Genomic DNA, 14880 nt, shown 5'->3' with positions numbered 1-14880 from the left:
ACACGTTATATAATTACACAGCATAATTATTATAATTACGACTTATTGAAATACCAACATACACCTACCCATATACTTTTTTGAAAAATGCCTGATCGACGTCAAAGAATACTTCTAGCCTCATAACTTCTTGTAGCTTGAATCCTGTTGGATAAATTATCTTAACCACTTCACTGTCCACGATGCCGACCCAATAGTTAAACAATCGGTGTGTATCACATATGACTCATGGGAAAGGGAAGTTATTAAAATGCATTTGTACCTAATACACGCCAGAAAAGTAAGTTGGATGTGCGTACAAAATGATTTATTTTATTTTATTTATTTACTATAATATCACAGTTATTTACAAAACAACGATTCCTCCTTATATTTTATCGAGATAATAGTGTTGTTAAGTACGTAGAATATTTTTCATAAAGGAAAGAATATTTTTCAGGAAGGCTAGAGGACACGTTGGTTAACTTTAACGTCAAGTAAATTAAAGTATATAAATGTGAATAAATAAACTAGTTTTAAAAAAGACAAATGAGATTATTTCACAAATCAAATAACGAATCTTCATAAATTCAGAACGCCATCTCACTGAATATAATTTATTAGGTACGAAATGCAATAGCTACTTTCTATTTTATACGAAAGTATGAATTACCTAAAACGTTTCAGAAATTGTAACATCTCATAACTTCTGTCCATAACCACTTGAATTAGTGTTTTAATTAGCGCGACGCAAATTAAAATCACAATGAACAACGTAAAGTTTGAAATCATCACGATTCATTCTCTATACTGTCAGACAGATTCTTACGAGTGTAGGCGTAGTAGAGCATGAGGCTGGCCAAACATTGGAGCCAACATTTGGCCAAATCAATGTTCAAAAGATCGAATATGTAATTATTAAAGTTTAATCTTTTTAGAAAATAATATTACTTTTCTAGGTCAATCAAGCGAATTTTAAGTGGTTTAATGAGGATATCCGCACTAATTACTCTCATCCTAGGAAATCGATTATGTAATTATAATGACGAGATAAGAGCAATTTTATAATCAACAGGAGCGTTAAGTTGGGTCAAATATTGCTCCAAAGTTTGGCCCAATGTAATCTAGCTTAAATCATATAGCGCTTGTAATAAATCGTGTGCTTTAATTGTAATCTGAATGAGTTGACGTTTTAATAGCACGCTCACGGATTACATGCAAGTAATTACTTCTTAGAATAATAATCAATATTGTATTAATTTTAGCACTCATTGCAAAAAATAATCTCTGTAATTAATATTGATTATTTTTATGTAAACGTATTTTTAAATACCCAATTATAGTATGATGTTAACAGACCTTGCTACAGGCAAGGGTTTTAATTAGTAATTATTTTGTAGTATTAGCTGTAAATTGGGCACTAAATATTAATGTTACCTTCATATGAAGTTCTGACCCACTCCACGCATAGCCAAACATTAACACCTACATACGTACCTATCTAATTTTGAGTACTACTTAACTCTAGGTACCACTTACAGATATGTAATAGAACCTTAATGTACCATTGCGCATGTTAAAGCACATAAGCTACGAAAGTAACATAAGAAACGCATTAAAGTCACAGTTCGGCTGCAACACGGCCGATGACGTCATCTTCATCATAATACCAACGTCACCATGAACAGTTGAACGATCATGTTCGCCTCATTACTTAGAATACGTAAGTGATGAACTAACAACCTGTCACCACTTACACAACAATACCAGCTTCCTATTAAATCAATAGTTAAGAGACATTAGCGTAACAGAGCAATTGTTTGCAAGTCGGACTGCAACGAACCCGGAATGACAAAACAGCACACCGAGATCAAAAATTACGATAAACAGGTCATAGACTTCCTTGGAAATATTCAGACCTATATTCTGAATCAAGATATGACAATAATTAGGATCTAGATATGACACAATTGAAACTTGAATACACTGGTTACAGTCTAGTCAGTAACAAGGAAATCTAGCGACTAACTACTTAAAATATCAGTAGGTACATAGGTATGCGTCAAAATTGAAGGAAAACTAGCATATAAAAAATGTTTTCCTACAATCTGTTAGTGGCCTTACACTAGCCTTCTGTAGAACATAAAATCACTACACTTTTATTACATGTCACTTTGAGAATAAACAAGCACCAATATTTACTACCTAAGCAATGGAAATTCTAGAAGGTCTACTTAAAGTAAATTCTAATTGTTTCAAATTATATATCACTGAATATTTTTGGCTAATGTTACATTTGCTAAAATCATTTTACCTGACATCTTTCTACAGATTCATAGTCTGTGGCGGGTATCTGGTTCAAGCCGGAATTTTCTTATACCTCACTCTCTAGCCCTACGGCATCGATATCCTGTCGCAGTATCTAGACTGCATCGATTTAATATAAATTACTTATTTATTATAATATCCGATGGTTGATAAAACAGACGAAAAATTTACAAAACATCGCAACTTTGAAGATGTCACATTGGCTCAAGACAAGCAATACGATGATTAATGATCAAATATCGATCGGTATACCTACGTAATCATAATTTCCAATAAAAACGGCTCAATCGCCTAAATTGATTTTTAATGAGCAATCCTTATGGAGATCGAGCCATAGCTGCATTTCCAAAAAACTGCAAAATTCTTAAATAATTCGTAGTGGGAGGTAAAACTTCTCGACAGGAGCAGATACATAATACGCGTATAAAGAATTATCTAAGAGCTTATTGTACGCAATACCTCACATGACGCATATCTTTATGATCAAAGAAATTATTGAAGCATAACCGAGCGGAACTTATTTATCGCCGCAATACAATGCTCCTTATTGGTGACCTGGGCTAGGTCACCGGCAGATCACCTCGAATATAATACTTAGGAGCCTCTGATACGGTCCAATTAACACTATCATGTAACATACGCTGCTCTATTGAAGGTAGGGCTGACTAAAACACACTAAAACTAAGAGGTATTGGAATTTGGAAGTTTTTGTCTGTTGTTGCAAGAGGGATTGCAAGGACTTTGTCAACTATGTTGTGTTAACTATGCAACTAAGAACAGTTATGATCGATTACAGCCAATGACGTTTTATAGCATTCCTCGTAATCATGGCTTTAGAGTCTATGACTGCTCATTACGTTTGGATTTAAAAATTGGGACCGAATATTACAGTCCTTACTGTTTTAATGCAGTAACCGTGGAAGATGAGAAGGCAGTACCCCAGCCTACAATCCATTCATTCAACTTGATTATCGAATTTAATAATCCAGATAATAGCGGCAAGACGTGACTACAACCCTATGTAATTCTGAACCAGTCTATTTGCGTTATGTTTTCAGAAGCCCAAATTATATTCAGTTAGCTAGTATATAACCTTCCTTCTTATTTATTTACATATCATCTTTACAGTTAGGAAGACCTTAGCCATGATTATGCAGTCAAAGACACACGATCAATGTCACAGTAGCACGTTACCTTTTATGAACAATTTGATAATGAAATTATATAACCGCAAACAATCGAAGAATCGAATCGAATCGATTTCTTACTTGGAATCAAGATTTTTAGTCGGTCAATATATAGTTTGGGGTCATAAATGAATTTGAAGATGAATGGTAGTATGCACATTACAAAGATCAGGTATTTATCCGATAACAGACCGAAAATATTGCCAACCATCGGGTCAACTGTCACCCGACTGTGTGCGGGTTATCTTAACGTAGTGCGTCAAAACCGTCATCATCATCTCGAAAATTCTTGAGCTGTAGCAATTCTCGTCTATTCACGAGTGTAATTTAGCAATAACGATTACACTTGGCACATCCTTCACAAAGGATCCAATAGAACTCGTGATATGAGTCACATGACTCGACAAATTGTTAGATCACATGTCACAATTGAGAAAGGTAATTTCAGTGAGGGGGAAATTTTCACGTGATGATCGATTTGGGTCCATGGTAACATTGATCTGACACAATAATACTTTGAGACCACTTTATATTTCAAACCTTCTTAATGCCGAAACATCCATAGACCACAATGCAATAACACAGTTTTAGAACCTATTACTTCCGTAGGTTTATCACAATTCGCAGATTTTTAAAACCCTGTTGCATAAAAATGTTCTCAATGAATATGCATATTTGCATGTGTCATTGTATTATTATAATAATACTGCTAACAATCTGTTACTTCATCTACGGAAGCCATTTTTCTTTCAAATTCAGTACAGAATAGAAAAAGAGAGCGTCGATCATTGAAATGATGGATAAGTACCTGGCTAGTTGCTCCACATGGCCCCAATCCGAGTCACGTAGTGTCGGCATCGTGCACAGCTTCTTCCTGCTTTCCTCGTAATTACCACCATTTTCTAAACTTGCTCACTTAGGTACAATCTTCGTCGTTGATATACTAAAGAGTGACCGGAACGTATTCTGGAAACCCTTAAAAGTCTTCCGACACTTACGCGAATATTAGACACTTAAATAAAACTACTTTTACGGATTTTATCGCGGTTATATTAATATTGTTATTGACTGCCTCGTTGGTCTAGTGGTCGCAAGCGCGGCTGCTGTGCTCGAGGTCTCGGGTTCGATTCCCGGGTCGGGCCGAAATCGCTTTGTGGGTTTTCTTAAGCTTTCACAAAGCAGCCCGCAGTCTGGAAGATGGTGATTGATTCACCCGTGCACCGGAGAGCACGTAAATGTCGGTCCTGCGCCTGATCTCTTTCCGGTCGTGTCGGATTGCCGTCCCATCGGGTTATGAGAGTGAAGGAATAGGGAGTGCACCTGTGTTTGCGCAAATGCTCGTGCACTATAATATGTACTGCGCAGCTGGCTGATTTCCTTAAATGAGAACAGCCGCCGTGGCCGAAACCGGCCGTGGACGCCATTATTATTATATGTGAGGGAACTATTTTTTTTTAATTCTCATCAAGAGACAGACAATCTAAGAGACAACCGGACTATATCACTGGCTGAACGGAGTACCTACTGGAGTAGAATGTAGGTAAATACATTTATCATAATACGACCTCGATGGCGCAATGGTCACCATGCCGGACTGCCGAACCTGAGGTCCCGGGTTCGATTCCCGGCTCGGTCGACATTTGTGTGATGAGCATGCTTGTTAGCCGTGGTCTGGGTGTTATAATATGTATTCATAAATATGTATATATGTAGCTATATTTAGTTTATCAGTTGTGTTAGCACCCATAACACAAGTTAATTAATAACTTACCATGGGGCTAACCGACCGTGTGTGAAAAGGTGTCCCGACACATTGTCCCGACACATTATACCTACGCCGTATTAATAGAATCGACTGACTGACAGATGATGACCGTGGACTGACCTGGAAACACACAATTTCTTCTGAGAAGTCATTGTGTTGACGCTGGGGAAAAGTCCAAGGTTTCTTTACAGCATGATCTACCAAACTAGTACATCAAAGATGTAATCTAATATATCTGTAGTGGTTTACAGAAGGTTCTTTACTAAAGTTCTTCGAAACAAGCAAGGAGAACTTCATACATTGAAGTAATTTTAAAATCTTTAATTCCTACATCATTCTCTATACTTCAGCAGATCCTTTTTTTTATTGGCCATGAACAATCCGTCCTCTGAAAATTACAGATGAAGAATTCATATGACACCATTTTCGCTTCCAAATAGATGAAATTTTGAATAAGATTGCGTGATTGGAGTCGCAAAACTAACAAATAATGTGCATTTATCAGCTCAACTAGTTGACTTAAACCCTATGCCTAATGAAGGCGTGCGTACAATATAAACTTTTAAGGTACCTACTGATGCAATCTACCACGTTACGGAGTCCGGTAGCAGCTTACCATGAAGGTCGAAGGTTTGTTGTCAAGCCAACTAATTTATCAGCTTCTTAATTCGAAAGGATTGAAAGGAGATCGGAGCTAAGGTCGCAGGACCAAATAAATGCTGGTCACATTCTAGGCGAGTGTGTGAATTAAATTGATTTCTATTTGCGATGCTAGATTTTACATTCAGCTACGGTCAAATCAGTTGCTTATAGAAAAAAATGGCACATTCAGGGTTGTAATTTCATACCTATAGTAAATAAGTTATTTAGGTACCTATTCGTGAAATATTCATAAGATTTTTGTTTATTCCATCGTCTCATTTTCTCTTACCTTGAATTAGATTACAAATTAATTCATAGGTACTTAGATTGACACAGACCAATAGAGAAACACCTATCTTAGCAAAATCGTAAAACCTAACTTGCTTCAATTAACTTTTAACAAACTAGCAGCCACTCGCTCTGGCACTCTACTAGATGTTTGCTAAACAGATTATGCATAAAATCTCGTAGAACCTCTTTTATGAAACGAGACCGGCTTGTAATTAAATGTAATCTTATGCACTCGATCACTTACAGACTTTACTTCAAAAGATAACTACATCTTACGTGAATATTTGAGAACGAAGCAACTTTTTTGTGGTGTCGAAAACCGGTCTCATCGGTTTCAGTGTTACAAAATTATTGTTGCCCGTAAAAAAATAATCGAGAGAAGGCATCATGCCCAAAAGTCTCATCTTCCATAATCATACGTCATTTAAAGCGGTATGAAATTAAATATGGGACTACCTCCGAGAATAAATAGGTGTTGTTTATGAGACTGGTGAATAATGAATTCATACTTTTTTCCATACAGACAATGGCGTCATAAAGCACTCATTACGTACCTATATCCTGAAAGATATGCTTGTCATCATGTAAAAATTATATGAGTGTTTTTACATGACAACAAAGAGTTCATTTAAATATTATCTGCTTGTAGTATTATTAAGAATTAATGCACCCAAAGTCTGCTTCATAAATGCGTGAAATTCAGTTCCATACAGGGTCTATCCGGGAACTTACAAGAGGCGCTCACTCCAGCTATTGAACTACATATATTAGGTTTACCTAACGACCTGGGTTACCTGCTATTGTACGCACATATCCTTGTACCCTTGTCTGACTAAGATTAAGTAGTAGAAGTAAGCATCTTTCCTCGTCAACATTATTCACCAAGTACATAACAAAAAATCATAAAAAGAATCAGATAAAATATTTCCACATACACGTTAGGACCTTCGCCTCAACCTCCATGCACTTCCACTCCTCTAAAACATTGAGCCTAAAGACTAAAATAGCTGGTTACAAGATCAAACTTTAAATCAGTAGGTAATACACGGATTCTTGTAAAATTGGGTAACATGTTTAAAATGCATGACACGCGATACTTCGTTTCGTGTTTACTGTCTGACAACGGACAGCTGAACACACTGCAGATTTTTAACGTTTTAGACATTATAATGATCACTCAGGGGTTCCTAAATGTATTTTTAGTGGACTACAATAGTTCAGACGACGGAAAATGTATGCCACTTTAGCTGGAAAATCAAAAAGAGAGTTCTTATCTAATCATCTCCCCAATCTTCCATAACTATGAAAGACTTTATCATTTTAATTATTTATATTTATACATTAAAACAAAATTAAAGGTTTCTCTTTGTAAGCTTAGTATCTACTGTACAATACCTAAATAGTAAGTTCGCGAGTCTGTATTGTGTAATAAATAGTACGAGGATAAAAGATAGTAGGTAAGTACGTCTCGGTAAGACTAGATTTTTTTAGACATCGGTGAAATGAAAAATATAAGACCAATTTATTTTTGTTCTTGAGCAGCAAGATGAAAAGCAGACTGCTCCCTAAAACTGATACCTACTCTTCTTATTTTGAAACCTGTGTTACCCGATATATAGGTAAATAGCTATTATGACGTAAAACGAATAAAGATAATTCAGAATAAACAGATCGTAGCAGAAACATAAATAATAGATAAGTCTCGTGCTCTGCCAACCTTAGAACAAAACTAAGATAATTATAACTGGCATAATTAGTTAACACAATTAACTAAGCCGATAACAAATTGGATCTATATGGACAAGTGTTCTAAACGGCCAATATAAAATGATACGTCCCTTGTTTGTCTTAGAAAGGAAGTCTTTCAAAATTGATAGGTCAAGTTAGGCTAGTTATACATATTACCTTGTCAAGTATCAAAGTCAATACCGTTACTGATCACAATTGTTATTGTAAGGACATTAAGATGTATACACATTTGCTTTGCACGTAAAACATGATTCGACATTGAGTAACAACTTGTGTTAGAAATTACATAACGTACCTAGGTACTGATTATTTATACCTAATCAATCATGATGCTCAAAATGTGTGAAGGATTAATCGGTATAGGTTACCGACCGATCATTAGGGATCTTTTCGTTCTTTCATGGATATCACGACAATACACTCATGAAGTTATTATTCTCAACTCAACCATTTTATACGCTGATTGCGCCTTAGCATAGTTAGCATGAAGGCTTCTTTGAAATTAACCTTTCAATATCCCTCAGTCTTCAGTCAGGGGATTACCTCAACAGTGGGTAGCAGACCGGGGAACTCCTGCTACCTGCATTGCACGAGCTGCTGCTGAGATGGATCGCCAGTAGATGGAGGCGACCAGCCACTGCCGAGAGGTCACGAAAGTCGTCTTTGGTCCTCGTGGCCCCTCTCTAAAAGGCACAAGACGGCACAAAAGCTGAGGTTTTTAGTGGCCCCGCGGCGATGTGTGTATGCGTCAGGCATTTTCCTCAGCTGAAATAATAAAAAAAAGGGGACTACCTCAAATCAGCTATAAACACCTCGAAACCCAATAAAAAAAAAGTAGATGCTTACGGTTGAAAATAAATCTTTGAAAACTAAGCATACTACAAAAGCTGAAGTATTTGTGTCAAGAAATACGAAGGCACATACTCCATAACTGTTTTTTTATTGATTTTGCACAAGTCATACATATTTTATGATCAAAATGCACGTGTTTCCAAAAATCGTGACCGACCTAAAAGGTAAATACGGGATCTCCCGCACACGGTAAAATGATGCAATATGAATGTTTTTGGGTACCTACCTACTGTTATAAGTAGGTGATTGAAGTCATCTGTTTATAAATAAAAATTGAGAAAAGGGTTCGCATCTTTTTAGGCCATGGTTTTGTAAAGTGATCAATCAAAGCAGCGATATGGAATAGTAAAAGTTTGTTATAATAAGTTTAGTGGTTAGCGTGATTTGAAAATTTGATTAGGATCTCGTACCCAGCAGTTCTATTTCCATATAGGTACGCATGTAAAGCAATTTAGAAGGCAGCAGCTATTTATCTATCATAGCAGCACGTAAGCGACTTTTGCTATGTTAAACTTAAAGAATAAACGATGAACTGAACAAAGATTTATTTCGACAAGATTGGAGAACCAAACGAATACATTTTTTATTTATTATTATGTAATTATGATATTCCTTATTTCTGACGTCAACATAATTTTGCAACGGACCCGGATTCACACTCACTAGGAAATTAAAAAGAGTGATAGATGGAACATAACTCATGTATATTGCAACAGTTAGGTAAACAAAACCTAAAGATCACTCGTCGCGGAAATATCTTAGTTTTTTATCAATACCAACACTAAATAAAACTCTTATCTATATTAATGCATCTTATTTACAAATTATTAATATGTAAACGTATTATTATTAAAGTTCAATCAGAACAGGTGTGGATAAATTAAATTATAATTAAGAAAATATTCTTGACGTGATCTCATCTAGGTCATTTGTCCCAATTATGTTCAGGTCTAGATGCCGCGTAGTGCTGAAAAAACAGCTCAAATTATAACTAACATTTTAATCATCTTTTGTTTAAAAAAAAAACAGCGATGACATCAGACGGAAAAGTAAGGCAGAAAATTTGAGACCGACCCCAAATAAAATTCGGATACATTACTACCTACTTACTATACTCGGGGATAATTTGCTACCTTACATCTCACCCGGATTCACACAGATCAAAGAAGATAAGATAGCCATTCGTATGCATTTTGTATGGCAAACAATAACCTCTAACCCCTCAGGAATTTACTTACGCACATTCTGACTAACAATCTGCAACTTTCGCCTATTCAACCTAACGTACGAGTATTATCTGTGATATATTGTATTCGTTAAGGCTAGGCGGGTCAAGGTGCATTTTATTATCAGCACTTACATAACGTTATGTCATCGTCATACTTATGTAACTTGTTAGATTTGACTTACTTAGGTATAAGTATAGCTAAGTTACATTTAAATTCGCACGCGACTTTATCCGCTTTCCAAGGAATTGGATCCCTAATTCCGATGAAAAGTATACTATCTCCACGCCCTATTTCACCTCAAGTGTTCAAAACCTAGAAAAAAAAACACTTTCGGCGAAAGTGGAAGAATGAAAGAAAATGCATGTTCAAGACATAAAAAAACTTTAGTATTTGTAATGCGAAACTGGAAGGATGAAAAAAAATGTAAGTTTGTGTAGTGGCTAATTCGACAAGCAAAACAGGGCCAGCGAAATTGGTTTCCTTAGTTAGTTCCTAATTCTGTAGAAAAGAAAATGGTAATTTCTTTTCCCCGGAAATCATGTGGTTAGCACACTATTAATTATTTCCTTTTAACCCGCACATTCAATGCACATGTAGTGAGTGAAGATGTCACAAAACATGTTTCTTTGTTTATATAAAATAGTTTACCTTTATAAGAATAGTCCAAGGTTCAGCAAGATTCTTCACACGTATGGAAACCAAACATCTTACGTGTGTAGGCAGAATACTTGTAAATACCACTCTTGTTTGACGCCCACACTATTTACTCCTTTAGGGATGAAATTCCCCAAAACAGCCTAAAAGAGACTTCCAATCTCCATGTATAAAACCTAAAATAAGAAGCCATTAGAAACCTTTAAAGAATTCGAAGGTTCGGACAGATACTAATTCATTTTGGAGACGTCATTTAGCAGTTGCGATTTCCGACCTTTCATAAAAGAAAACCCTTATTTCAAAAGTCGAGCCTCTTTTGCAATAGATCTAAGGCCCATGTCCTTCCTCAAGCTCTAAGTAAATGAATGGAATAAAATTGTATAGACAGGCAGCTTTACTTCTATAGTATAAAACAAGAAAATCGACTCAAATATCTACAGCTCAAGCAGACCATCTAACTTATGTCGGGTTTCTGCGAATCTTAATCGGTGGTTTTTGTACCTATTACTTAATTCCTGTTTTTCAGTTTATTTTGAAGACAAAGTAAGTAGTTATATAACAGGTACCACTGTACTTAATCCGTTATATTATTGAATTTCTTAACATTTACAGAGCCTCCTATTTCACCACTAGGCTACCTACCTTAAGAAACCATTTGCACAAGCGTCGAACAATGGTGTTAAACGCACTAAGTTGAAATAGCAACAATATTTGGAATGAAAATACATAATATTGTGCAAATGCCAGCCCCACGGTGTGACTGGAAAACCATGGCCTACTATTTTCTGAACCTGGTACATTTTTTTTACAAATAATTTTGAATGAGCATCGTAACGAAGAGACATGAAAAGGATTAAGGTAAACGTACCAATAGTCGTCGGATTTCGGAAATCACTGACTTTGAAGCGCTACTGTGTGTTAAATATTCAATAGAAAATGAAAATTTTTGCATGACGTGATAGAGTATTTATTCGATATTCTAAGTAACTAATGTTTTTTTAATCATTTTGATGGGTTTATATACTTATTAAGGCAAAAGTAAAAAAAGGGCGATTTGTACCAATAGTCGTCTGATTTGTACGGATACTCGTCAAATATTCCCAGTACTCGTCAACTTTTAATGCTAATGTAAACTCTCTGCTCTTGAACATAAGGTTCAAGTTATGTACATTTTTTTTTTGTGCTTGAATTTGTTAAGCATTCTTTTGCCTTTGAAACATTAGGTGGGTAGATAGATAAAAAAACACATCCCTATTTAGAACAGCAGGTCATAATCTGTTAGAAGAGCAGGTATTCAATAAAATGGATACATAGTTGCATTTTAATTTATATTCCTAGTTATCAAACGCTTGGAATCACAAAATCAGTCTATAAAATATATGTTATATTTCTTAATCATAATAACCATGCAGTCATGTGCATATGTAGCACGAGTAAAATAATTACTATTAAAATATTTAAATTGTAAAATAAAATAATTAGTTTTCACAAAAAATAAAAGCCACATTCATTTATATAGCTTTCCGCGAAATAATTACTAACATTCATAAATATGTAGGTAAGGTTGTCATTCATCAAAGCTTCTGAACTGCTTAGAGCATGCTAAGTACGATTTGCAAAAATCCCTATAGACAGTTCATACTGTCTTAAAGGTATCAATCAAAAAAATATGATTAGGTACAAGTAAGCGTTCAAACCCAAGAATAATAATATCTAATAAGCCCCGCAGGGCATCTGAGGCGGATGACGGGGAGTAGCGACCCCGCGGGGCTATATATCCGAGTGCTCCAGGGAAAGTATACTGTCCCCCATTTCCGGCCTGCCGGAGTGAAGGATGACGGGGGATAGGTCTCCCGCCTCTTGGCTTGCCTTCATTGGCCGTCCAGAGTGGAGTCGCTAGAGCAGGGTTAGTAGCCTGGCTTAGAGGGTAGGTGCCTCGTAGGTGATGCTGGACTTGCAGGGAGCGCGTGATCTGCGTTTAAAGTCCGCCGAGGTATCCTCACCCTTCAGCCGCTCATGTCCCTATTGCCCTCTTGTTGCTATTTAGTGACTGATTCCCGGGGGCCCAGTAAGTGAGCTGGCGAGCCCCACCTGCCATTTTAACATGTATTTTATACATTGTCATCGGCAGGTGCCATAGTTTCTCATCATCATCATCCTCCGAGCCTTTATTTATTTATTTAACAGTTTATGTACACACACAGAATACAGAGAAGAAGAAAAAATAGAACCTAAAATAAAATAGCCTTTTTTCCCAACTATGTTGGGGTCGGCTTCCAGTCTAACCGGATTCAGCTGAGTACCAGTGCTTTACAAGAAGCGACTGCCTATCTGACCTCCTCAACCCAATTACCCGGTCAACCCAATACCCCTTGGTTAGACTGGTGTCAGACTTACTGGCTTCTGACTACCCGTAACGACTGCCAAGGATGTTCAATGACAGCCGGGCCCTACAGTTTAATGCCATCCGAAACACAGTTGTTGGTGTCATTGGAGGATATACTTAGAAAGTACATACAAACTTAAGTTGCATTGGTACTTGCCTGACATGGAATCGAACCTGCGCCCTCATAATTGAGAGGTTGATTCTTTGCCCACCAGGCCACCACGACTTTTTTTCCAGGTGCCGTAGTTCCTATAGATTCCTATATCCTAATCCACTAACATCCCAACGCAATAGCCCAAGTAGTTTTCCTTCATAGTTAGCAATAGTTTCGCACAGAACCGGGGATTGTTCTTGGGTTCATTTTTATAGTATACATGGATGGTAGTAGTATGTATACAGGGATAATCGTCGGTTTTGTGTCACCATTTCATTAAAGTTGTCTCAAAAGGGCGTTTTAAATTTTCTTGCTGCATCTGATGTTATGTGTGGCCCCTTGATTTACAGCTTTTATGACTTTTAAAAGGCCCTCATGCTTGTAGTTTCTTTCAGTCATGATCTGCTATTAAAATTACAATCATGCAATCACTATGTACATACAATTTTAAATAAAAAAATCTTACTTTAGATTACTCTTTACCCACCAATATTGAATACGACAAGCAAAGAAGTGACAGCGATGGAAGCTATATCATCTTGGTTTTAAAACATACCATACCCCGACTTTGTAAATTGCTGAATAGCTGTTGCGACCTCGTTGACGTGTATGCGGATTCACTTGGCAAGCTCAATAAAGTCATTAAACATCACTATATCGAGAACCAATTTAGCCAACTAGTGTAATGTGTAATGAGTAACTATGTTAGTTACTAATAATAATATGTTTATGTTATCGCACAATAAATTAGCTCATGTGGTGCTTACCTATAAGTAATTGTGACACTAGATTAAGTATCTCATAAGTCTTAAACTTGTAAATTACAGTGTTAACAGTTGTTGGTGAGCCAATAAAATAAAATAAAAAACTGATTTTAATATTTTTTGCGTCAAAACTAGTTGAATGGCATCATTTTTATACAGGCGCTATTAAGGCACGTTAGGGAGACGCGGTACAATACGCGTGATGACATGCAGTTAAGCATAGTGTAAGAACAGTCAATTTTTGCTTGCCGCAAATTGTAATCCAAGCGTAGTAGAAACAAAGGCTAGTACTAGACCTACTTGTACCCAAAGCGGTAGAGCTTAATCGAATGGCGGATGCCTACAGCGGCCAATATATACCTAAAAAAACACTCGTAGAAAGTGCATACTTATAGAAAACAGGGGATTTAACCGTTAAGAAACATATGAATTGAATTTAATAACATGACTGTGTACGTGCATCTAGAACCATCCATCATCATCAGCCTATCGCAGTCCACTGCTGGACATAGGCCTCTCCAAGTGCACGCCACGGAGATTGATTTCGGCTTCTCATCTAGAACCAGCAGTGTAAAATTTACCCCTAAGAAAAAGCTTAAAAGAAACGCAGCTTTATGAACAAATGTAAACTAAACCTTAAATATGTTTGTTCTAGACAGTTAACAATTTTGTAAAAGTCCCGACATAAGCTATTAATTCGCATTTTGTACTGTAAAACACAAAATATCCTCATTATGACGAGTTTAGGTGCAACTTTTGAGCATGTCCCGGTAGTCGTCATAATAATTGTAAAATTGACGGGTTTTGGGTCAAATGGGAGTTTTAAAGTACCAATAGATGTCACATTAAAAAAATATATCTTCTATGTTAAAAGTATTCCAAATTGCATATTACATCGTT

This window comes from Helicoverpa armigera, chromosome 12 (genome assembly GCF_030705265.1).
Source record: "Helicoverpa armigera isolate CAAS_96S chromosome 12, ASM3070526v1, whole genome shotgun sequence".
Taxonomy (NCBI): domain Eukaryota; kingdom Metazoa; phylum Arthropoda; class Insecta; order Lepidoptera; family Noctuidae; genus Helicoverpa; species Helicoverpa armigera.
This window is presented reverse-complemented; position numbering follows the sequence as displayed.